This window comes from Larus michahellis, chromosome 7 (genome assembly GCF_964199755.1).
Source record: "Larus michahellis chromosome 7, bLarMic1.1, whole genome shotgun sequence".
NCBI classification, from domain to species: domain Eukaryota; kingdom Metazoa; phylum Chordata; class Aves; order Charadriiformes; family Laridae; genus Larus; species Larus michahellis.
This window is the reverse complement of record NC_133902.1, coordinates 14,711,802-14,738,076: the sequence shown is the minus strand read 5'-3', so window position 1 is coordinate 14,738,076 and position 26,275 is coordinate 14,711,802.

Below are 26,275 nucleotides of genomic sequence, written 5' to 3'. Positions count from 1 at the left end.
ATCTCCCAAGAGCCAAACGCAAAAGCAGCAAACATCTCGCTGTATGTCCCACATCCAAAGTGCCAAGAGAGAGCTTGCTCTCCCTGTCTTTGAGTACTGTTTTCACTGTCCCGGTTACCTCTATGCTAACATTCTCTTCAGAGCTGCAGTGAAACCAGGAACCACGTGGAGAAGGCACCCACACTGAAAGTGCCTGGAGGGAACATTGGGGCTTCTTCTCAGTGTCTCTGACATGGGGTTTCACTGTCTCGGGAAAGTCTCTGCTAACACCCTGCAGAGCGCAGTGCCCAATATACAGAAACGTCTTGCGGTATCTCCTACAGGGAAAGTGCCAGGAGGAATTGTGGAGCTTGGTCTCAGTGTCTCTGAGAATTGCTCTGATTATCCGTGTGACCTCTTTGCTAAGACTCTCCAGAGAGCCGTCCTCAAAACCAACACACATCTTGACATATCAACCTCATTGATCGCAGTGTCTCCAGGAACGGCATTCAAGGAGCCACGAACTTTTCTGCCCACACTGTCGGGGACATTTCCTTAAAACCAATATACATCCTGCTATATCTCCCACATGGAAAATGCCAGGAGGGAGAAGTGGGGATTATGTTTAGACTTTCTCGGAACTGCTTCAATTCAACTAGATAGCTTTGTGCTGTAAATCTCCCAAGAGCCAAACGCAAAAGCAGCAAACATCTCGCTGTATGTCCCACATCCAAAGTTCCAAGAGAGAGCTTGCTCTCCCTGTCTTTGAGTACTGTTTGCACTGTCCCGGTTACCTCTATGCTAACATTCTCTTCAGAGCTGCAGTGAAACCAGGAACCACCTGGAGAAGGCACCCACACTGAAAGTGCCTGGAGGGAACATTGGGGCTTCTTCTCAGTGTCTCTGACATGGGGTTTCACTGTCTCGGGAAAGTCTCTGCTAACACCCTGCAGAGCGCTGTGCCCAATATACAGAACCGTCTTGCGGTATCTCCTAGAGGGAAAGTGCCAGGAGGAATTGTGGAGCTTGGTCTCAGTGTCTCTGAGAATTGCTCTGATTATCCGTGTGACCTCTTTGCTAAGACTCTCCAGAGAGCCGTCCTCAAAACCAACACACATCTTGACATATCTCCCACATTGATCGCAGTGTCTCCAGGAACGGCATTCAGGGAGCGAGGAATTTTTCTCCCTACACTGTCCATTGAGTTGTCCTCAAAACCAATATACATCCTGCTGTATCTCCCACATGGAAAATGCCAGGAGGGAGAAGTGGGGATTATGCTTAGACTTTCTCGGAACTGCTTCTAATCAACTAGATAGCTTTGCGCTGTAAATCTCCCAACAGCCAAACGCAAAAGCAGCAAACATCTCGCTGTATGTCCCACATCGAAAGTGCCAAGAGAGTAATGTAGAGCTTGCTCTCCCTGTCTTTGAGTACTGTTTGCACTGTCCCGGTTACCTCTTTGCTAACATTCTCTTCAGAGCTGCAGTGAAACCAGGAACCACGTGGAGAAGGCACCCACACTGAAAGTGCCTGGAGGGAACATTGGGGCTTCTTCTCAGTGTCTCTGACATAGGGTTTCACTGTCCCGGGAAAGTCTCTGCTAACACCCTTCAGAGCGCTGTGCCCAATATACAGAAACCTCTTGCGGTATCTCCTACAGGGAAAGTGCCAGGAGGAATTGTGGAGCTTGGTCTCAGTGTCTCTGAGAATTGCTCTGATTATCCGTGTGACCTCTTTGCTAAGACTCTCCAGAGAGCCGTCCTCAAAACCAACACACATCTTGACATATCAACCTCATTGATCGCAGTGTCTCCAGGAACGGCATTCAAGGAGCCACGAACTTTTCTGCCCACACTGTCGGGGACATTTCCTTAAAACCAATATACATCCTGCTATATCTCCCACATGGAAAATGCCAGGAGGGAGAAGTGGGGATTATGTTTAGACTTTCTCGGAACTGCTTCAATTCAACTAGATAGCTTTGTGCTGTAAATCTCCCAAGAGCCAAACGCAAAAGCAGCAAACATCTCGCTGTATGTCCCACATCCAAAGTTCCAAGAGAGAGCTTGCTCTCCCTGTCTTTGAGTACTGTTTTCACTGTCCCGGTTACCTCTATGCTAACATTCTCTTCAGAGCTGCAGTGAAACCAGGAACCACGTGGACAAGGCACCCACACTGAAAGTGCCTGGAGGGAACATTGGGGCTTCTTCTCAGTGTCTCTGACATGGGGTTTCACTGTCTCGGGAAAGTCTCTGCTAACACCCTGCAGAGCGCAGTGCCCAATATACAGAAACGTCTTGCGGTATCTCCTACAGGGAAAGTGCCAGGAGGAATTGTGGAGCTTGGTCTCAGTGTCTCTGAGAATTGCTCTGATTATCCGTGTGACCTCTTTGCTAAGACTCTCCAGAGAGCCGTCCTCAAAACCAACACACATCTTGACATATCAACCTCATTGATCGCAGTGTCTCCAGGAACGGCATTCAAGGAGCCAGGAATTTTTCTCCCTACACTGTCCATTGAGTTGTCCTCAAAACCAATATACATCCTGCTGTATCTCCCACATGGAAAGTGCCAGGAGGGAGAAGTGGGGATTATGCTTACACTTTCTCGGAACTGCTTCAAATCAACTAGATAGCTTTGTGCTGTAAATCTCCCAACAGCCAAACGCAAAAGCAGCAAACATCTCGCTGTATGTCCCACATCCAAAGTGCCAAGAGAGAGCTTGCTCTCCCTGTCTTTGAGTACTGTTTGCACTGTCCCGGTTACCTCTTTGCTAACATTCTCCTCAGAGCTGCAGTGAAACCAGGAACCACGTGGAGAAGGCACCCACACTGAAAGTGCCTGGAAGGAACGTTGGGGCTTCTTCTCAGTGTCTCTGACATAGGGTTTCACTGTCTCGGGAAAGTCTCTGCTAACACCCTGCAGAGCGCAGTGCCCAATATACAGAAACGTCTTGCGGTATCTCCTACAGGGAAAGTGCCAGGAGGGAATTGTCGATCTTGTTCTCAGTGTCTCTGAGAATTGCTCTGATTATCCGTGTGACCTCTTTGCTAAGACTCTCCAGAGAGCCGTCCTCAAAACCAACACACATCTTGACATATCTCCCTCATTGTTCGCAGTGTCTCCAGGAACGGCATTCAAGGAGCCACGAACTTTTCTGCCCACACTGTCGGGGACATTTCCTTAAAACCAATATACATCCTGCTATATCTCCCACATGGAAAATGCCAGGAGGGAGAAGTGGGGATTATGTTTAGACTTTCTCGGAACTGCTTCAAATCAACTACATAGCTTTGTGCTGTAAATCTCCCAACAGCCAAACGCAAAAGCAGCAAACATCTCGCTGTATGTCCCACATCCAAAGTGCCAAGAGAGTAATGTAGAGCTTGCTCTCCCTGTCTTTGAGTACTGTTTTCACTGTCCCGGTTACCTCTTTGCTAACATTCTCTTCAGAGCTGCAGTGAAACCAGGAACCACGTGGAGAAGGCACCCACACTGAAAGTGCCTGGAGGGAACATTGGGGCTTCTTCTCAGTGTCTCTGACATGGGGTTTCACTGTCTCGGGAAAGTCTCTGCTAACACCCTGCAGAGCGCTGTGCCCAATATACAGAAACGTCTTGCGGTATCTCCTACAGGGAAAGTGCCAGGAGGGAATTGTGGAGCTTGTTCTCAGTGTCTCTGAGAATTGCTCTGATTATCTGTGTGACCTCTTTGCTAAGACTCTCCAGAGAGCCATCCTCAAAACCAACACACATCTTGACATATCTCCCTCATTGATCGCAGTGTCTCCAGGAACGGCATTCAAGGAGCCAGGAACTTTTCTGCCCACACTGTCGGGGACAGTTCGTTAAAACCAATATACATCCTGCTGTATCTCCCACATGGAAAGTGCCAGGAGGGAGAAGTGGGGATTATGCTTAGACTTTCTCGGAACTGCTTCAAATCAACTCGATATCTTTGTGCTGTAAATCTCCCAACAGCCAAACGCAAAAGCAGCAAACATCTCGCTGTATGTCCCACATCCAAAGTGCCAAGAGAGTAATGTAGAGCTTGCTCTCCCTGTCTTTGAGTACTGTTTGCACTGTCCCGGTTACCTCTTTGCTAACATTCTCTTCAGAGCTGCAGTGAAACCAGGAACCACGTGGAGAAGGCACCCACACTGAAAGTGCCTGGAGGGAACGTTGGGGCTTCTTCTCAGTGTCTCTGACATAGGGTTTCACTGTCTCGGGAAAGTCTCTGCTAACACCCTGCAGAGCGCAGTGCCCAATATACAGAAACGTCTTGCGGTATCTCCTACAGGGAAAGTGCCAGGAGGAATTGTGGAGCTTGTTCTCAGTGTCTCTGAGAATTGCTCTGATTATCCGTGTGACCTCTTTGCTAAGACTCTCCAGAGAGCCGTCCTCAAAACCAACACACATCTTGACATATCTCCCTCATTGTTCGCAGTGTCTCCAGGAACGGCATTCAAGGAGCCACGAACTTTTCTGCCCACACTGTCGGGGACATTTCCTTAAAACCAATATACATCCTGCTATATCTCCCACATGGAAAATGCCAGGAGGGAGAAGTGGGGATTATGTTTAGACTTTCTCGGAACTGCTTCAATTCAACTAGATAGCTTTGTGCTGTAAATCTCCCAAGAGCCAAACGCAAAAGCAGCAAACATCTCGCTGTATGTCCCACATCCAAAGTTCCAAGAGAGAGCTTGCTCTCCCTGTCTTTGAGTACTGTTTTCACTGTCCCGGTTACCTCTATGCTAACATTCTCTTCAGAGCTGCAGTGAAACCAGGAACCACGTGGAGAAGGCACCCACACTGAAAGTGCCTGGAGGGAACATTGGGGCTTCTTCTCAGTGTCTCTGACATGGGGTTTCACTGTCTCGGGAAAGTCTCTGCTAACACCCTGCAGAGCGCAGTGCCCAATATACAGAAACGTCTTGCGGTATCTCCTACAGGGAAAGTGCCAGGAGGAATTGTGGAGCTTGGTCTCAGTGTCTCTGAGAATTGCTCTGATTATCCGTGTGACCTCTTTGCTAAGACTCTCCAGAGAGCCGTCCTCAAAACCAACACACATCTTGACATATCAACCTCATTGATCGCAGTGTCTCCAGGAACGGCATTCAAGGAGCCACGAACTTTTCTGCCCACACTGTCGGGGACATTTCCTTAAAACCAATATACATCCTGCTATATCTCCCACATGGAAAATGCCAGGAGGGAGAAGTGGGGATTATGTTTAGACTTTCTCGGAACTGCTTCAATTCAACTAGATAGCTTTGTGCTGTAAATCTCCCAAGAGCCAAACGCAAAAGCAGCAAACATCTCGCTGTATGTCCCACATCCAAAGTTCCAAGAGAGAGCTTGCTCTCCCTGTCTTTGAGTACTGTTTGCACTGTCCCGGTTACCTCTATGCTAACATTCTCTTCAGAGCTGCAGTGAAACCAGGAACCACCTGGAGAAGGCACCCACACTGAAAGTGCCTGGAGGGAACATTGGGGCTTCTTCTCAGTGTCTCTGACATGGGGTTTCACTGTCTCGGGAAAGTCTCTGCTAACACCCTGCAGAGCGCAGTGCCCAATATACAGAACCGTCTTGCGGTATCTCCTACAGGGAAAGTGCCAGGAGGAATTGTGGAGCTTGGTCTCAGTGTCTCTGAGAATTGCTCTGATTATCCGTGTGACCTCTTTGCTAAGACTCTCCAGAGAGCCGTCCTCAAAACCAACACACATCTTGACATATCTCCCACATTGATCGCAGTGTCTCCAGGAACGGCATTCAGGGAGCGAGGAATTTTTCTCCCTACACTGTCCATTGAGTTGTCCTCAAAACCAATATACATCCTGCTGTATCTCCCACATGGAAAGTGCCAGGAGGGAGAAGTGGGGATTATGCTTAGACTTTCTCGGAACTGCTTCAAATCAACTCGATATCTTTGTGCTGTAAATCTCCCAACAGCCAAACGCAAAAGCAGCAAACATCTCGCTGTATGTCCCACATCCAAAGTGCCAAGAGAGTAATGTAGAGCTTGCTCTCCCTGTCTTTGAGTACTGTTTGCACTGTCCCGGTTACCTCTTTGCTAACATTCTCTTCAGAGCTGCAGTGAAACCAGGAACCACGTGGAGAAGGCACCCACACTGAAAGTGCCTGGAGGGAACATTGGGGCTTCTTCTCAGTGTCTCTGACATAGGGTTTCACTGTCTCGGGAAAGTCTCTGCTAACACCCTGCAGAGCGCTGTGCCCAATATACAGAAACGTCTTGCGGTATCTCCTACAGGGAAAGTGCCAGGAGGAATTGTGGAGCTTGGTCTCAGTGTCTCTGAGAATTGCTCTGATTATCCGTGTGACCTCTTTGCTAAGACTCTCCAGAGAGCCGTCCTCAAAACCAACACACATCTTGACATATCAACCTCATTGATCGCAGTGTCTCCAGGAACGGCATTCAAGGAGCCACGAACTTTTCTGCCCACACTGTCGGGGACATTTCCTAAAACCAATATACATCCTGCTATATCTCCCACATGGAAAATGCCAGGAGGGAGAAGTGGGGATTATGTTTAGACTTTCTCGGAACTGCTTCAATTCAACTAGATAGCTTTGTGCTGTAAATCTCCCAAGAGCCAAACGCAAAAGCAGCAAACATCTCGCTGTATGTCCCACATCCAAAGTGCCAAGAGAGAGCTTGCTCTCCCTGTCTTTGAGTACTGTTTTCACTGTCCCGGTTACCTCTATGCTAACATTCTCTTCAGAGCTGCAGTGAAACCAGGAACCACGTGGAGAAGGCACCCACACTGAAAGTGCCTGGAGGGAACATTGGGGCTTCTTCTCAGTGTCTCTGACATAGGGTTTCACTGTCTCGGGAAAGTCTCTGCTAACACCCTGCAGAGCGCAGTGCCCAATATACAGAACCGTCTTGCGGTATCTCCTACAGGGAAAGTGCCAGGAGGAATTGTGGAGCTTGTTCTCAGTGTCTCTGAGAATTGCTCTGATTATCCGTGTGACCTCTTTGCTAAGACTCTCCAGAGAGCCGTCCTCAAAACCAACACACATCTTGACATATCTCCCTCATTGTTCGCAGTGTCTCCAGGAACGGCATTCAAGGAGCCACGAACTTTTCTGCCCACACTGTCGGGGACATTTCCTTAAAACCAATATACATCCTGCTATATCTCCCACATGGAAAATGCCAGGAGGGAGAAGTGGGGATTATGTTTAGACTTTCTCGGAACTGCTTCAAATCAACTAGATAGCTTTGTGCTGTAAATCTCCCAACAGCCAAACGCAAAAGCAGCAAACATCTCGCTGTATGTCCCACATCCAAAGTTCCAAGAGAGAGCTTGCTCTCCCTGTCTTTGAGTACTGTTTGCACTGTCCCGGTTACCTCTATGCTAACATTCTCTTCAGAGCTGCAGTGAAACCAGGAACCACCTGGAGAAGGCACCCACACTGAAAGTGCCTGGAGGGAACATTGGGGCTTCTTCTCAGTGTCTCTGACATGGGGTTTCACTGTCTCGGGAAAGTCTCTGCTAACACCCTGCAGAGCGCTGTGCCCAATATACAGAAACGTCTTGCGGTATCTCCTACAGGGAAAGTGCCAGGAGGAATTGTGGAGCTTGGTCTCAGTGTCTCTGAGAATTGCTCTGATTATCCGTGTGACCTCTTTGCTAAGACTCTCCAGAGAGCCGTCCTCAAAACCAACACACATCTTGACTTATCTCCCACATTGATCGCAGTGTCTCCAGGAACGGCATTCAGGGAGCGAGGAATTTTTCTCCCTACACTGTCCATTGAGTTGTCCTCAAAACCAATATACATCCTGCTGTATCTCCCACATGGAAAGTGCCAGGAGGGAGAAGTGGGGATTATGCTTAGACTTTCTCGGAACTGCTTCAAATCAACTCGATATCTTTGTGCTGTAAATCTCCCAACAGCCAAACGCAAAAGCAGCAAACATCTCGCTGTATGTCCCACATCGAAAGTGCCAAGAGAGTAATGTAGAGCTTGCTCTCCCTGTCTTTGAGTAGTGTTTGCACTGTCCCGGTTACCTCTTTGCTAACATTCTCTTCAGAGCTGCAGTGAAACCAGGAACCACGTGGAGAAGGCACCCACACTGAAAGTGCCTGGAGGGAACATTGGGGCTTCTTCTCAGTGTCTCTGACATAGGGTTTCACTGTCTCGGGAAAGTCTCTGCTAACACCCTGCAGAGCGCTGTGCCCAATATACAGAAACGTCTTGCGGTATCTCCTACAGGGAAAGTGCCAGGAGGAATTGTGGAGCTTGATCTCAGTGTCTCTGAGAATTGCTCTGATTATCCGTGTGACCTCTTTGCTAAGACTCTCCAGAGATCCGTCCTCAAAACCAACACACATCTTGACATATCAACCTCATTGATCGCAGTGTCTCCAGGAACGGCATTCAAGGAGCCACGAACTTTTCTGCCCACACTGTCGGGGACATTTCCTTAAAACCAATATACATCCTGCTATATCTCCCACATGGAAAATGCCAGGAGGGAGAAGTGGGGATTATGTTTAGACTTTCTCGGAACTGCTTCAATTCAACTAGATAGCTTTGTGCTGTAAATCTCCCAAGAGCCAAACGCAAAAGCAGCAAACATCTCGCTGTATGTCCCACATCCAAAGTGCCAAGAGAGAGCTTGCTCTCCCTGTCTTTGAGTACTGTTTTCACTGTCCCGGTTACCTCTATGCTAACATTCTCTTCAGAGCTGCAGTGAAACCAGGAACCACGTGGAGAAGGCACCCACACTGAAAGTGCCTGGAGGGAACATTGGGGCTTCTTCTCAGTGTCTCTGACATAGGGTTTCACTGTCTCGGGAAAGTCTCTGCTAACACCCTGCAGAGCGCAGTGCCCAATATACAGAACCGTCTTGCGGTATCTCCTACAGGGAAAGTGCCAGGAGGAATTGTGGAGCTTGTTCTCAGTGTCTCTGAGAATTGCTCTGATTATCCGTGTGACCTCTTTGCTAAGACTCTCCAGAGAGCCGTCCTCAAAACCAACACACATCTTGACATATCTCCCTCATTGTTCGCAGTGTCTCCAGGAACGGCATTCAAGGAGCCACGAACTTTTCTGCCCACACTGTCGGGGACATTTCCTTAAAACCAATATACATCCTGCTATATCTCCCACATGGAAAATGCCAGGAGGGAGAAGTGGGGATTATGTTTAGACTTTCTCGGAACTGCTTCAAATCAACTAGATAGCTTTGTGCTGTAAATCTCCCAACAGCCAAACGCAAAAGCAGCAAACATCTCGCTGTATGTCCCACATCCAAAGTTCCAAGAGAGAGCTTGCTCTCCCTGTCTTTGAGTACTGTTTGCACTGTCCCGGTTACCTCTTTGCTAACATTCTCTTCAGAGCTGCAGTGAAACCAGGAACCACGTGGAGAAGGCACCCACACTGAAAGTGCCTGGAGGGAACGTTGGGGCTTCTTCTCAGTGTCTCTGACATGGGGTTTCACTGTCTCGGGAAAGTCTCTGCTAACACCCTGCAGAGCGCAGTGCCCAATATACAGAAACGTCTTGCGGTATCTCCTACAGGGAAAGTGCCAGGAGGAATTGTGGAGCTTGGTCTCAGTGTCTCTGAGAATTGCTCAGATTATCCGTGTGACCTCTTTGCTAAGACTCTCCAGAGAGCCGTCCTCAAAACCAACACACATCTTGACATATCTCCCACATTGATCGCAGTGTCTCCAGGAACGGCATTCAGGGAGCGAGGAATTTTTCTCCCTACACTGTCCATTGAGTTGTCCTCAAAACCAATATACATCCTGCTGTATCTCCCACATGGAAAGTGCCAGGAGGGAGAAGTGGGGATTATGCTTAGACTTTCTCGGAACTGCTTCTAATCAGCTAGATAGCTTTGTGCTGTAAATCTCCCAACAGCCAAACGCAAAAGCAGCAAACATCTCGCTGTATGTCCCATATCGAAAGTGCCAAGAGAGTAATGTAGAGCTTGCTCTCCCTGTCTTTGAGTACTGTTTGCACTGTCCCGGTTACCTCTATGCTAACATTCTCTTCAGAGCTGCAGTGAAACCAGGAACCACGTGGAGAAGGCACCCACACTGAAAGTGCCTGGAGGGAACGTTGGGGCTTCTTCTCAGTGTCTCTGACATAGGGTTTCACTGTCCCGGGAAAGTCTCTGCTAACACCCTGCAGAGCGCAGTGCCCAATATACAGAAACGTCTTGCGGTATCTCCTACAGGGAAAGTGCCAGGAGGAATTGTGGAGCTTGTTCTCAGTGTCTCTGAGAATTGCTCTGATTATCCGTGTGACCTCTTTGCTAAGACTCTCCAGAGAGCCGTCCTCAAAACCAACACACATCTTGACATATCAACCTCATTGATCACAGTGTCTCCAGGAACGGCATTCAAGGAGCCACGAACTTTTCTGCCCACACTGTCGGGGACATTTCCTTAAAACCAATATACATCCTGCTATATCTCCCACATGGAAAATGCCAGGAGGGAGAAGTGGGGATTATGTTTAGACTTTCTCGGAACTGCTTCAAATCAACTAGATAGCTTTGTGCTGTAAATCTCCCAACAGCCAAACGCAAAAGCAGCAAACATCTCGCTGTATGTCCCACATCCAAAGTTCCAAGAGAGAGCTTGCTCTCCCTGTCTTTGAGTACTGTTTGCACTGTCCCGGTTACCTCTTTGCTAACATTCTCTTCAGAGCTGCAGTGAAACCAGGAACCACGTGGAGAAGGCAGCCACACTGAAAGTGCCTGGAGGGAACATTGGGGCTTCTTCTCAGTGTCTCTGACATGGGGTTTCACTGTCTCGGGAAAGTCTCTGCTAACACCCTGCAGAGCGCTGTGCCCAATATACAGAAACGTCTTGCGGTATCTCCTACAGGGAAAGTGCCAGGAGGGAATTGTGGAGCTTGTTCTCAGTGTCTCTGAGAATTGCTCTGATTATCCGTGTGACCTCTTTGCTAAGACTCTCCAGAGAGCCGTCCTCAAAACCAACACACATCTTGACATATCTCCCTCATTGATCGCAGTGTCTCCAGGAACGGCATTCAAGGAGCCAGGAATTTTTCTCCCTACACTGTCCATTGAGTTGTCCTCAAAACCAATATACATCCTGCTGTATCTCCCACATGGAAAGTGCCAGGAGGGAGAAGTGGGGATTATGCTTAGACTTTCTCGGAACTGCTTCAAATCAACTAGATATCTTTGTGCTGTAAATCTCCCAACAGCCAAACGCAAAAGCAGCAAACATCTCGCTGTATGTCCCACATCCAAAGTGCCAAGAGAGTAATGTAGAGCTTGCTCTCCCTGTCTTTGAGTACTGTTTGCACTGTCCCGGTTACCTCTTTGCTAACATTCTCTTCAGAGCTGCAGTGAAACCAGGAACCACGTGGAGAAGGCAGCCACACTGAAAGTGCCTGGAGGGAACGTTGGGGCTTCTTCTCAGTGTCTCTGACATAGGGTTTCACTGTCCCGGGAAAGTCTCTGCTAACACCCTGCAGAGCGCAGTGCCCAATATACAGAAACGTCTTGCGGTATCTCCTACAGGGAAAGTGCCAGGAGGAATTGTGGAGCTTGGTCTCAGTGTCTCTGAGAATTGCTCTGATTATCCGTGTGACCTCTTTGCTAAGACTCTCCAGAGAGCCGTCCTCAAAACCAACACACATCTTGACATATCTCCCTCATTGTTCGCAGTGTCTCCAGGAACGGCATTCAAGGAGCCACGAACTTTTCTGCCCACACTGTCGGGGACATTTCCTTAAAACCAATATACATCCTGCTATATCTCCCACATGGAAAGTGCCAGGAGGGAGAAGTGGGGATTATGCTTAGACTTTCTCGGAACTGCTTCAAATCAACTAGATAGCTTTGTGCTGTAAATCTCCCAACAGCCAAACGCAAAAGCAGCAATCATCTCGCTGTATGTCCCACATCCAAAGTGCCAAGAGAGAGCTTGCTCTCCCTGTCTTTGAGTACTGTTTGCACTGTCCCGGTTACCTCTTTGCTAACATTCTCTTCAGAGCTGCAGTGAAACCAGGAACCACGTGGAGAAGGCACCCACACTGAAAGTGCCTGGAGGGAACGTTGGGGCTTCTTCTCAGTGTCTCTGACATAGGGTTTCACTGTCCCGGGAAAGTCTCTGCTAACACCCTGCAGAGCGCAGTGCCCAATATGCAGAAACGTCTTGCGGTATCTCCTACAGGGAAAGTGCCAGGAGGAATTGTGGAGCTTGGTCTCAGTGTCTCTGAGAATTGCTCTGATTATCCGTGTGACCTCTTTGCTAAGACTCTCCAGAGAGCCGTACTCAAAACCAACACACATCTTGACATATCTCCCTCATTGATCGCAGTGTCTCCAGGAACGGCATTCAAGGAGCCAGGAATTTTTCTCCCTACACTGTCCATTGAGTTGTCCTCAAAACCAATATACATCCTGCTGTATCTCCCACATGGAAAGTGCCAGGAGGGAGAAGTGGGGATTATGCTTAGACTTTCTCGGAACTGCTTCAAATCAACTCGATATCTTTGTGCTGTAAATCTCCCAACAGCCAAACGCAAAAGCAGCAAACATCTCGCTGTATGTCCCACATCGAAAGTGCCAAGAGAGTAATGTAGAGCTTGCTCTCCCTGTCTTTGAGTACTGTTTTCACTGTCCCGGTTACCTCTTTGCTAACATTCTCTTCAGAGCTGCAGTGAAACCAGGAACCACGTGGAGAAGGCAGCCACACTGAAAGTGCCTGGAGGGAACGTTGGGGCTTCTTCTCAGTGTCTCTGACATGGGGTTTCACTGTCCCGGGAAAGTCTCTGCTAACACCCTGCAGAGCGCAGTGCCCAATATACAGAAACGTCTTGCGGTATCTCCTACAGGGAAAGTGCCAGGAGGAATTGTGGAGCTTGGTCTCAGTGTCTCTGAGAATTGCTCTGATTATCCGTGTGACCTCTTTGCTAAGACTCTCCAGAGAGCCGTCCTCAAAACCAACACACATCTTGACATATCTCCCTCATTGTTCGCAGTGTCTCCAGGAACGGCATTCAAGGAGCCACGAACTTTTCTGCCCACACTGTTGGGGACATTTCCTTAAAACCAATATACATCCTGCTATATCTCCCACATGGAAAATGCCAGGAGGGAGAAGTGGGGATTATGTTTTATGTTTAGACTTTCTCGGAACTGCTTCAAATCAACTAGATAGCTTTGTGCTGTAAATCTCCCAACAGCCAAACGCAAAAGCAGCAAACATCTCGCTGTATGTCCCACATCCAAAGTTCCAAGAGAGAGCTTGCTCTCCCTGTCTTTGAGTACTGTTTGCACTGTCCCGGTTACCTCTTTGCTAACATTCTCTTCAGAGCTGCAGTGAAACCAGGAACCACCTGGAGAAGGCACCCACACTGAAAGTGCCTGGAGGGAACATTGGGGCTTCTTCTCAGTGTCTCTGACATGGGGTTTCACTGTCCCGGGAAAGTCTCTGCTAACACCCTGCAGAGCGCAGTGCCCAATATACAGAAACGTCTTGCGGTATCTCCTACAGGGAAAGTGCCAGGAGGAATTGTGGAGCTTGGTCTCAGTGTCTCTGAGAATTGCTCTGATTATCCGTGTGACCTCTTTGCTAAGACTCTCCAGAGAGCCGTCCTCAAAACCAACACACATCTTGACATATCTCCCTCATTGTTCGCAGTGTCTCCAGGAACGGCATTCAAGGAGCCACGAACTTTTCTGCCCACACTGTTGGGGACATTTCCTTAAAACCAATATACATCCTGCTATATCTCCCACATGGAAAATGCCAGGAGGGAGAAGTGGGGATTATGTTTAGACTTTCTCGGAACTGCTTCAAATCAACTAGATAGCTTTGTGCTGTAAATCTCCCAACAGCCAAACGCAAAAGCAGCAAACATCTCGCTGTATGTCCCACATCCAAAGTTCCAAGAGAGAGCTTGCTCTCCCTGTCTTTGAGTACTGTTTGCACTGTCCCGGTTACCTCTTTGCTAACATTCTCTTCAGAGCTGCAGTGAAACCAGGAACCACGTGGAGAAGGCACCCACACTGAAAGTGCCTGGAGGGAACATTGGGGCTTCTTCTCAATGTCTCTGACATGGGGTTTCACTGTCTCGGGAAAGTCTCTGCTAACACCCTGCAGAGCGCTGTGCCCAATATACAGAAACGTCTTGCGGTATCTCTTACAGGGAAAGTGCCAGGAGGGAATTGTGGAGCTTGTTCTCAGTGTCTCTGAGAATTGCTCTGATTATCCGTGTGACCTCTTTGCTAAGACTCTCCAGAGAGCCGTCCTCAAAACCAACACACATCTTGACATATCAACCTCATTGATCGCAGTGTCTCCAGGAACGGCATTCAAGGAGCCAGGAATTTTTCTCCCTACACTGTCCATTGAGTTGTCCTCAAAACCAATATACATCCTGCTGTATCTCCCACATGGAAAGTGCCAGGAGGGAGAAGTGGGGATTATGCTTAGACTTTCTCAGAACTGCTTCAAATCAACTAGATATCTTTCTGCTGTAAATCTCCCAACAGCCAAACGCAAAAGCAGCAAACATCTCGCTGTATGTCCCACATCCAAAGTGCCAAGAGAGTAATGTAGAGCTTGCTCTCCCTGTCTTTGAGTACTGTTTGCACTGTCCCGGTTACCTCTTTGCTAACATTCTCTTCAGAGCTGCAGTGAAACCAGGAACCACGTGGAGAAGGCAGCCACACTGAAAGTGCCTGGAGGGAACGTTGGGGCTTCTTCTCAGTGTCTCTGACATAGGGTTTCACTGTCCCGGGAAAGTCTCTGCTAACACCCTGCAGAGCGCAGTGCCCAATATACAGAAACGTCTTGCGGTATCTCCTACAGGGAAAGTGCCAGGAGGAATTGTGGAGCTTGTTCTCAGTGTCTCTGAGAATTGCTCTGATTATCCGTGTGACCTCTTTGCTAAGACTCTCCAGAGAGCCGTCCTCAAAACCAACACACATCTTGACATATCTCCCTCATTGTTCGCAGTGTCTCCAGGAACGGCATTCAAGGAGCCACGAACTTTTCTGCCCACACTGTCGGGGACATTTCCTTAAAACCAATATACATCCTGCTATATCTCCCACATGGAAAGTGCCAGGAGGGAGAAGTGGGGATTATGTTTAGACTTTCTCGGAACTGCTTCAAATCAACTAGATATCTTCGTGCTGTAAATCTCCCAACAGCCAAACGCAAAAGCAGCAAACATCTCGCTGTATGTCCCACATCCAAAGTTCCAAGAGAGAGCTTGCTCTCCCTGTCTTTGAGTACTGTTTGCACTGTCCCGGTTACCTCTTTGCTAACATTCTCTTCAGAGCTGCAGTGAAACCAGGAACCACGTGGAGAAGGCACCCACACTGAAAGTGCCTGGAGGGAACATTGGGGCTTCTTCTCAGTGTCTCTGACATGGGGTTTTACTCTCCCGGGAAAGTCTCTGCTAACACCCTGCAGAGCGCTGTGCCCAATATACAGAAACGTCTTGCGGTATCTCCTACAGGGAAAGTGCCAGGAGGGAATTGTGGAGCTTGTTCTCAGTGTCTCTGAGAATTGCTCTGATTATCCGTGTGACCTCTTTGCTAAGACTCTTCAGAGAGCCGTCCTCAAAACCAACACACATCTTGACATATCAACCTCATTGATCGCAGTGTCTCCAGGAACGGCATTCAAGGAGCCAGGAATTTTTCTCCCTACACTGTCCATTGAGTTGTCCTCAAAACCAATATACATCCTGCTGTATCTCCCACATGGAAAGTGCCAGGAGGGAGAAGTGGGGATTATGCTTAGACTTTCTCGGAACTGCTTCAAATCAACTAGATAGCTTTGTGCTGTAAATCTCCCAACAGCCAAACGCAAAAGCAGCAATCATCTCGCTGTATGTCCCACATCCAAAGTGCCAAGAGAGTAATGTAGAGCTTGCTCTCCCTGTCTTTGAGTACTGTTTTCACTGTCCCGGTTACCTCTTTGCTAACATTCTCTTCAGAGCTGCAGTGAAACCAGGAACCACGTGGAGAAGGCAGCCACACTGAAAGTGCCTGGAGGGAACGTTGGGGCTTCTTCTCAGTGTCTCTGACATAGGGTTTCACTGTCCCGGGAAAGTCTCTGCTAACACCCTGCAGAGCGCAGTGCCCAATATACAGAAACGTCTTGCGGTATCTCCTACAGGGAAAGTGCCAGGAGGAATTGTGGAGCTTGGTCTCAGTGTCTCTGAGAATTCCTCTGATTATCCGTGTGACCTCTTTGCTAAGACTCTCCAGAGAGCCGTCCTCAAAACCAACACACATCTTGACATATCTCCCTCATTGTTCGCAGTGTCTCCAGGAACGGCATTCAAGGAGCCACGAACTTTTCTGCCCACACTGTTGGGGACATTTCCTTAAAACCAATATACATCCTGCTATATCTCCCACATGGAAAATGCCAGGAGGGAGAAGTGGGGATTATGTTTAGACTTTCTCGGAACTGCTTCAAATCAACTAGATACCTTTGTGCTGTAAATCTCCCAACAGCCAAACGCAAAAGCAGCAAACATCTCGCTGTATGTCCCACATCCAAAGTTCCAAGAGAGAGCTTGCTCTCCCTGTCTTTGAGTACTGTTTGCACTCTACCGGTTACCTCTTTGCTAACATTCTCTTCAGAGCTGCAGTGAAACCAGGAACCACGTGGAGAAGGCACCCACACTGAAAGTGCCTGGAGGGAACGTTGGGGCTTCTTCTCAGTGTCTCTGACATAGGGTTTCACTGTCTCGGGAAAGTCTCTGCTAACACCCTGCAGAGCGCAGTGCCCAATATACAGAAACGTCTTGCGGTATCTCCTACAGGGAAAGTGCCAGGAGGAATTGTGGAGCTTGGTCTCAGTGTCTCTGAGAATTGCTCTGATTATCCGTGTGACCTCTTTGCTAAGACTCTCCAGAGAGCCGTCCTCAAAACCAACACACATCTTGACATACCTCCCTCATTGTTCGCAGTGTCTCCAGGAACGGCATTCAAGGAGCCAGGAATTTTTCTCCCTCCACTGTCCATTGAGTTGTCCTCAAAACCAATATACATCCTGCTGTATCTCCCACATGGAAAGTGCCAGGAGGGAGAAGTGGGGATTATGCTTAGACTTTCTCGGAACTGCTTCAAATCAACTCGATATCTTTGTGCTGTAAATCTCCCAACAGCCAAACGCAAAAGCAGCAAACATCTCGCTGTATGTCCCACATCCAAAGTGCCAAGAGAGTAATGTAGAGCTTGCTCTCCCTGTCTTTGAGTACTGTTTTCACTGTCCCGGTTACCTCTTTGCTAACATTCTCTTCAGAGCTGCAGTGAAACCAGGAACCACGTGGAGAAGGCAGCCACACTGAAAGTGCCTGGAGGGAACGTTGGGGCTTCTTCTCAGTGTCTCTGACATAGGGTTTCACTGTCCCGGGAAAGTCTCTGCTAACACCCTGCAGAGCGCAGTGCCCAATATACAGAAACGTCTTGCGGTATCTCCTACAGGGAAAGTGCCAGGAGGAATTGTGGAGCTTGGTCTCAGTGTCTCTGAGAATTGCTCTGATTATCCGTGTGACCTCTTTGCTAAGACTCTCCAGAGAGCCGTCCTCAAAACCAACACACATCTTGACATATCTCCCTCATTGTTCGCAGTGTCTCCAGGAACGGCATTCAAGGAGCCAGGAACTTTTCTGCCCACACTGTTGGGGACATTTCCTTAAAACCAATATACATCCTGCTATATCTCCCACATGGAAAATGCCAGGAGGGAGAAGTGGGGATTATGTTTAGACTTTCTCGGAACTGCTTCAAATCAACTAGATAGCTTTGTGCTGTAAATCTCCCAACAGCCAAACGCAAAAGCAGCAAACATCTCGCTGTATGTCCCACATCCAAAGTTCCAAGAGAGAGCTTGCTCTCCCTGTCTTTGAGTACTGTTTGCACTGTCCCGGTTACCTCTTTGCTAACATTCTCTTCAGAGCTGCAGTGAAACCAGGAACCACGTGGAGAAGGCACCCACACTGAAAGTGCCTGGAGGGAACATTGGGGCTTCTTCTCAGTGTCTCTGACATGGGGTTTCACTGTCTCGGGAAAGTCTCTGCTAACACCCTGCAGAGCGCTGTGCCCAATATACAGAAACGTCTTGCGGTATCTCTTACAGGGAAAGTGCCAGGAGGGAATTGTGGAGCTTGGTCTCAGTGTCTCTGAGAATTGCTCTGATTATCCGTGTGACCTCTTTGCTAAGACTCTCCAGAGAGCCGTCCTCAAAACCAACACACATCTTGACATATCTCCCTCATTGTTCGCAGTGTCTCCAGGAACGGCATTCAAGGAGCCACGAACTTTTCTGCCCACACTGTCGGGGACATTTCCTTAAAACCAATATACATCCTGCTATATCTCCCACATGGAAAGTGCCAGGAGGGAGAAGTGGGGATTATGTTTAGACTTTCTCGGAACTGCTTCAAATCAACTAGATATCTTCGTGCTGTAAATCTCCCAACAGCCAAACGCAAAAGCAGCAAACATCTCGCTGTATGTCCCACATCCAAAGTTCCAAGAGAGAGCTTGCTCTCCCTGTCTTTGAGTACTGTTTGCACTGTCCCGGTTACCTCTTTGCTAACATTCTCTTCAGAGCTGCAGTGAAACCAGGAACCACGTGGAGAAGGCACCCACACTGAAAGTGCCTGGAGGGAACGTTGGGGCTTCTTCTCAGTGTCTCTGACATGGGGTTTCACTGTCTCGGGAAAGTCTCTGCTAACACCCTGCAGAGCGCTGTGCCCAATATACAGAAACGTCTTGCGGTATCTCTTACAGGGAAAGTGCCAGGAGGGAATTGTGGAGCTTGGTCTCAGTGTCTCTGAGAATTGCTCTGATTATCCGTGTGACCTCTTTGCTAAGACTCTCCAGAGAGCCGTCCTCAAAACCAACACACATCTTGACATATCTCCCTCATTGTTCGCAGTGTCTCCAGGAACGGCATTCAAGGAGCCAGGAATTTTTCTCCCTACACTGTCCATTGAGTTGTCCTCAAAACCAATATACATCCTGCTGTATCTCCCACATGGAAAGTGCCAGGAGGGAGAAGTGGGGATTATGCTTAGACTTTCTCGGAACTGCTTCAAATCAACTAGATAGCTTTGTGCTGTAAATCTCCCAACAGCCAAACGCAAAAGCAGCAATCATCTCGCTGTATGTCCCACATCGAAAGTGCCAAGAGAGAGCTTGCTCTCCCTGTCTTTGAGTACTGTTTTCACTGTCCCGGTTACCTCTTTGCTAACATTCTCTTCAGAGCTGCAGTGAAACCAGGAACCACGTGGAGAAGGCACCCACACTGAAAGTGCCTGGAGGGAACGTTGGGGCTTCTTCTCAGTGTCTCTGACATAGGGTTTCACTGTCCCGGGAAAGTCTCTGCTAACACCCTGCAGAGCGCAGTGCCCAATATGCAGAAACGTCTTGCGGTATCTCCTACAGGGAAAGTGCCAGGAGGAATTGTGGAGCTTGGTCTCAGTGTCTCTGAGAATTGCTCTGATTATCCGTGTGACCTCTTTGCTAAGACTCTCCAGAGAGCCGTCCTCAAAACCAACACACATCTTGACATATCTCCCTCATTGATCGCAGTGTCTCCAGGAACGGCATTCAAGGAGCCAGGAATTTTTCTCCCTACACTGTCCATTGAGTTGTCCTCAAAACCAATATACATCCTGCTGTATCTCCCACATGGAAAGTGCCAGGAGGGAGAAGTGGGGATTATGCTTAGACTTTCTCGGAACTGCTTCAAATCAACTCGATATCTTTGTGCTGTAAATCTCCCAACAGCCAAACGCAAAAGCAGCAAACATCTCGCTGTATGTCCCACATCGAAAGTGCCAAGAGAGTAATGTAGAGCTTGCTCTCCCTGTCTTTGAGTACTGTTTTCACTGTCCCGGTTACCTCTTTGCTAACATTCTCTTCAGAGCTGCAGTGAAACCAGGAACCACGTGGAGAAGGCAGCCACACTGAAAGTGCCTGGAGGGAACGTTGGGGCTTCTTCTCAGTGTCTCTGACATAGGGTTTCACTGTCCCGGGAAAGTCTCTGCTAACACCCTGCAGAGCGCAGTGCCCAATATACAGAAACGTCTTGCGGTATCTCCTACAGGGAAAGTGCCAGGAGGAATTGTGGAGCTTGGTCTCAGTGTCTCTGAGAATTGCTCTGATTATCCGTGTGACCTCTTTGCTAAGACTCTCCAGAGAGCCGTCCTCAAAACCAACACACATCTTGACATATCTCCCTCATTGTTCGCAGTGTCTCCAGGAACGGCATTCAAGGAGCCAGGAACTTTTCTGCCCACACTGTTGGGGACATTTCCTTAAAACCAATATACATCCTGCTATATCTCCCACATGGAAAATGCCAGGAGGGAGAAGTGGGGATTATGTTTAGACTTTCTCGGAACTGCTTCAAATCAACTAGATACCTTTGTGCTGTAAATCTCCCAACAGCCAAACGCAAAAGCAGCAAACATCTCGCTGTATGTCCCACATCCAAAGTGCCAAGAGAGAGCTTGCTCTCCCTGTCTTTGAGTACTGTTTGCACTGTCCCGGTTACCTCTTTGCTAACATTCTCTTCAGAGCTGCAGTGAAACCAGGAACCACGTGGAGAAGGCACCCACACTGAAAGTGCCTGGAGGGAACGTTGGGGCTTCTTCTCAGTGTCTCTGACATAGGGTTTCACTGTCTCGGGAAAGTCTCTGCTAACACCCTGCAGAGCGCAGTGCCCAATATACAGAAACGTCTTGCGGTATCTCCTACAGGGAAAGTGCCAGGAGGAATTGTGGAGCTTGGTCTCAGTGTCTCTGAGAATTGCTCTGATTATCCGTGTGACCTCTTTGCTCAGACTCTCCAGAGAGCCGTCCTCAAAACCAACACACATCTTGACATATCTCCCTCATTGTTCGCAGTGTCTCCAGGAACGGCATTCAAGGAGCCAGGAACTTTTCTGCCCACACTGTTGGGGACATTTCCTTAAAACCAATATACATCCTGCTATATCTCCCACATGGAAAATGCCAGGAGGGAGAAGTGGGGATTATGTTTAGACTTTCTCGGAACTGCTTCAAATCAACTAGATAGCTTTGTGCTGTAAATCTCCCAACAGCCAAACGCAAAAGCAGCAAACATCTCGCTGTATGTCCCACATCCAAAGTTCCAAGAGAGAGCTTGCTCTCCCTGTCTTTGAGTACTGTTTGCACTGTCCCGGTTACCTCTTTGCTAACATTCTCTTCAGAGCTGCAGTGAAACCAGGAACCACGTGGAGAAGGCACCCACACTGAAAGTGCCTGGAGGGAACATTGGGGCTTCTTCTCAGTGTCTCTGACATGGGGTTTCACTGTCTCGGGAAAGTCTCTGCTAACACCCTGCAGAGCGCTGTGCCCAATATACAGAAACGTCTTGCGGTATCTCTTACAGGGAAAGTGCCAGGAGGGAATTGTGGAGCTTGTTCTCAGTGTCTCTGAGAATTGCTCTGATTATCCGTGTGACCTCTTTGCTAAGACTCTCCAGAGAGCCGTCCTCAAAACCAACACACATCTTGACATATCAACCTCATTGATCGCAGTGTCTCCAGTAACGGCATTCAAGGAGCCAGGAATTTTTCTCCCTACACTGTCCATTGAGTTGTCCTCAAAACCAATATACATCCTGCTGTATCTCCCACATGGAAAGTGCCAGGAGGGAGAAGTGGGGATTATGCTTAGACTTTCTCGGAACTGCTTCAAATCAACTAGATAGCTTTGTGCTGTAAATCTCCCAACAGCCAAACGCAAAAGCAGCAAACATCTCGCTGTATGTCCCACATCCAAAGTGCCAAGAGAGTAATGTAGAGCTTGCTCTCCCTGTCTTTGAGTACTGTTTGCACTGTCCCGGTTACCTCTTTGCTAACATTCTCTTCAGAGCTGCAGTGAAACCAGGAACCACGTGGAGAAGGCACCCACACTGAAAGTGCCTGGAGGGAACGTTGGGGCTTCTTCTCAGTGTCTCTGACATAGGGTTTCACTGTCTCGGGAAAGTCTCTGCTAACACCCTGCAGAGCGCAGTGCCCAATATACAGAAACGTCTTGCGGTATCTCCTACAGGGAAAGTGCCAGGAGGAATTGTGGAGCTTGGTCTCAGTGTCTCTGAGAATTGCTCTGATTATCCGTGTGACCTCTTTGCTAAGACTCTCCAGAGAGCCGTCCTCAAAACCAACACACATCTTGACATATCTCCCTCATTGATCGCAGTGTCTCCAGGAACGGCATTCAAGGAGCCAGGAATTTTTCTCCCTACACTGTCCATTGAGTTGTCCTCAAAACCAATATACATCCTGCTGTATCTCCCACATGGAAAGTGCCAGGAGGGAGAAGTGGGGATTATGCTTAGACTTTCTCGGAACTGCTTCAAATCAACTAGATATCTTTGTGCTGTAAATCTCCCAAGAGCCAAACGCAAAAGCAGCAAACATCTCGCTGTATGTCCCACATCCAAAGTGCCAAGAGAGTAATGTAGAGCTTGCTCTCCCTGTCTTTGAGTAGTGTTTGCACTGTCCCGGTTACCTCTTTGCTAACATTCTCCTCAGAGCTGCAGTGAAACCAGGAACCACGTGGAGAAGGCACCCACACTGAAAGTGCCTGGAGGGAACGTTGGGGCTTCTTCTCAGTGTCTCTGACATAGGGTTTCACTGTCCCGGGAAAGTCTCTGCTAACACCCTGCAGAGCGCAGTGCCCAATATACAGAAACGTCTTGCGGTATCTCCTACAGGGAAAGTGCCAGGAGGAATTGTGGAGCTTGGTCTCAGTGTCTCTGAGAATTGCTCTGATTATCCGTGTGACCTCTTTGCTAAGACTCTCCAGAGAGCCGTCCTCAAAACCAACACACATCTTGACATATCTCCCTCATTGATCGCAGTGTCTCCAGGAACGGCATTCAAGGAGCCAGGAATTTTTCTGCCCACACGGTCCGGGGACAGTTCCTTAAAACCAATATACATCCTGCTATATCTCCCACATGGAAAATGCCAGGAGGGAGAAGTGGGGATTATGTTTAGACTTTCTCGGAACTGCTTCAAATCAACTCGATAGCTTTGTGCTGTAAATCTCCCAACAGCCAAACGCAAAAGCAGCAAACATCTCGCTGTATGTCCCACATCGAAAGTGCCAAGAGAGTAATGTAGAGCTTGCTCTCCCTGTCTTTGAGTACTGTTTGCACTGTCCCGGTTACCTCTTTGCTAACATTCTCTTCAGAGCTGCAGTGAAACCAGGAACCACCTGGAGAAGGCACCCACACTGAAAGTGCCTGGAGGGAACATTGGGGCTTCTTCTCATTGTCTCTGACATAGGTTTTTACTGTCTTGGGAAAGTCTCTGCTAACACCCTGCAGAGCGCAGTGCCCAATATACAGAAACGTCTTGCGGTATCTCCTACAGGGAAAGTGCCAGGAGGGAATTGTCGATCTTGTTCTCAGTGTCTCTGAGAATTGCTCTGATTGTCCGTGTGACCTCTTTGCTAAGACTCTCCAGAGAGCCGTCCTCAAAACCAACACACATCTTGACATATCTCCCTCATTGATCGCAGTGTCTCCAGGAACGGCATTCAAGGAGCCAGGAATTTTTCTCCCTACACTGTCCATTGAGTTGTCCTCAAAACCAATATACATCCTGCTGTATCTCCCACATGGAAAGTGCCAGGAGGGAGAAGTGGGGATTATGCTTAGACTTTCTCGGAACTGCTTCAAATCAACTAGATATCTTTGTGCTGTAAATCTCCCAACAGCCAAACGCAAAAGCAGCAAACATCTCGCTGTATGTCCCACATCCAAAGTGCCAAGAGAGTAATGTAGAGCTTGCTCTCCCTGTCTTTGAGTAGTGTTTGCACTGTCCCGGTTACCTCTTTGCTAACATTCTCCTCAGAGCTGCAGTGAAACCAGGAACCACCTGGAGAAGGCACCCACACTGAAAGTGCCTGGAGGGAACGTTGGGGCTTCTTCTCAGTGTCTCTGACATAGGGTTTCACTGTCCCGGGAAAGTCTCTGCTAACACCCTGCAGAGCGCAGTGCCCAATATACAGAAACGTCTTGCGGTATCTCCTACAGGGAAAGTGCCCGGAGGAATTGTGGAGCTTGGTCTCAGTGTCTCTGAGAATTGCTCTGATTATCCGTGTGACCTCTTTGCTAAGACTCTCCAGAGAGCCGTCCTCAAAACCAACACACATCTTGACATATCTCCCTCATTGTTCGCAGTGTCTCCAGGAACGGCATTCAAGGAGCCACGAACTTTTCTGCCCACACTGTCGGGGACATTTCCTTAAAACCAATATACATCCTGCTATATCTCCCACATGGAAAATGCCAGGAGGGAGAAGTGGGGATTATGTTTAGACTTTCTCGGAACTGCTTCAAATCAACTAGATAGCTTTGTGCTGTAAATCTCCCAACAGCCAAACGCAAAAGCAGCAAACATCTCGCTGTATGTCCCACATCCAAAGTGCCAAGAGAGAGCTTGCTCTCCCTGTCTTTGAGTACTGTTTGCACTCTACCGGTTACCTCTTTGCTAACATTCTCTTCAGAGCTGCAGTGAAACCAGGAACCACGTGGAGAAGGCACCCACACTGAAAGTGCCTGGAGGGAACATTGGGGCTTCTTCTCAGTGTCTCTGACATAGGGTTTCACTGTCCCGGGAAAGTCTCTGCTAACACCCTGCAGAGCGCAGTGCCCAATATACAGAAACGTCTTGCGGTATCTCCTACAGGGAAAGTGCCAGGAGGAATTGTGGAGCTTGGTCTCAGTGTCTCTGAGAATTGCTCTGATTATCCGTGTGACCTCTTTGCTAAGACTCTCCAGAGAGCCGTCCTCAAAACCAACACACATCTTGACATATCTCCCTCATTGATCGCAGTGTCTCCAGGAACGGCATTCAAGGAGCCAGGAATTTTTCTGCCCACACGGTCCGGGGACAGTTCCTTAAAACCAATATACATCCTGCTATATCTCCCACATGGAAAATGCCAGGAGGGAGAAGTGGGGATTATGTTTAGACTTTCTCAGAACTGCTTCAAATCAACTAGATAGCTTTGTGCTGTAAATCTCCCAACAGCCAAACGCAAAAGCAGCAAACATCTCGCTGTATGTCCCACATCGAAAGTGCCAAGAGAGTAATGTAGAGCTTGCTCTCCCTGTCTTTGAGTACTGTTTGCACTGTCCCGGTTACCTCTTTGCTAACATTCTCTTCAGAGCTGCAGTGAAACCAGGAACCACGTGGAGAAGGCACCCACACTGAAAGTGCCTGGAGGGAACATTGGGGCTTCTTCTCATTGTCTCTGACATAGGTTTTTACTGTCTTGGGAAAGTCTCTGCTAACACCCTGCAGAGCGCAGTGCCCAATATACAGAAACGTCTTGCGGTATCTCCTACAGGGAAAGTGCCAGGAGGGAACTGTCGATCTTGTTCTCAGTGTCTCTGAGAATTGCTCTGATTGTCCGTGTGACCTCTTTGCTCAGACTCTCCAGAGAGCCGTCCTCAAAACCAACACACATCTTGACATATCTCCCTCATTGATCGCAGTGTCTCCAGGAACGGCATTCAAGGAGCCAGGAATGTTCCTCCCTACACTGTCCATTGAGTTGTCCTCAAAACCAATATACATCCTGCTGTATCTCCCACATGGAAAGTGCCAGGAGGGAGAAGTGGGGATTATGCTTAGACTTTCTCGGAACTGCTTCAAATCGACTAGATATCTTTGTGCTGTAAATCTCCCAACAGCCAAACGCAAAAGCAGCAAACATCTCGCTGTATGTCCCACATCCAAAGTGCCAAGAGAGTAATGTAGAGCTTGCTCTCCCTGTCTTTGAGTAGTGTTTGCACTGTCCCGGTTACCTCTTTGCTAACATTCTCCTCAGAGCTGCAGTGAAACCAGGAACCACGTGGAGAAGGCACCCACACTGAAAGTGCCTGGAGGGAACGTTGGGGCTTCTTCTCAGTGTCTCTGACATAGGGTTTCACTGTCCCGGGAAAGTCTCTGCTAACACCCTGCAGAGCGCAGTGCCCAATATACAGAAACGTCTTGCGGTATCTCCTACAGGGAAAGTGCCAGGAGGAATTGTGGAGCTTGGTCTCAGTGTCTCTGAGAATTGCTCTGATTATCCGTGTGACCTCTTTGCTAAGACTCTCCAGAGAGCCGTCCTCAAAACCAACACACATCTTGACATATCTCCCTCATTGTTCGCAGTGTCTCCAGGAACGGCATTCAAGGAGCCACGAACTTTTCTGCCCACACTGTCGGGGACATTTCCTTAAAACCAATATACATC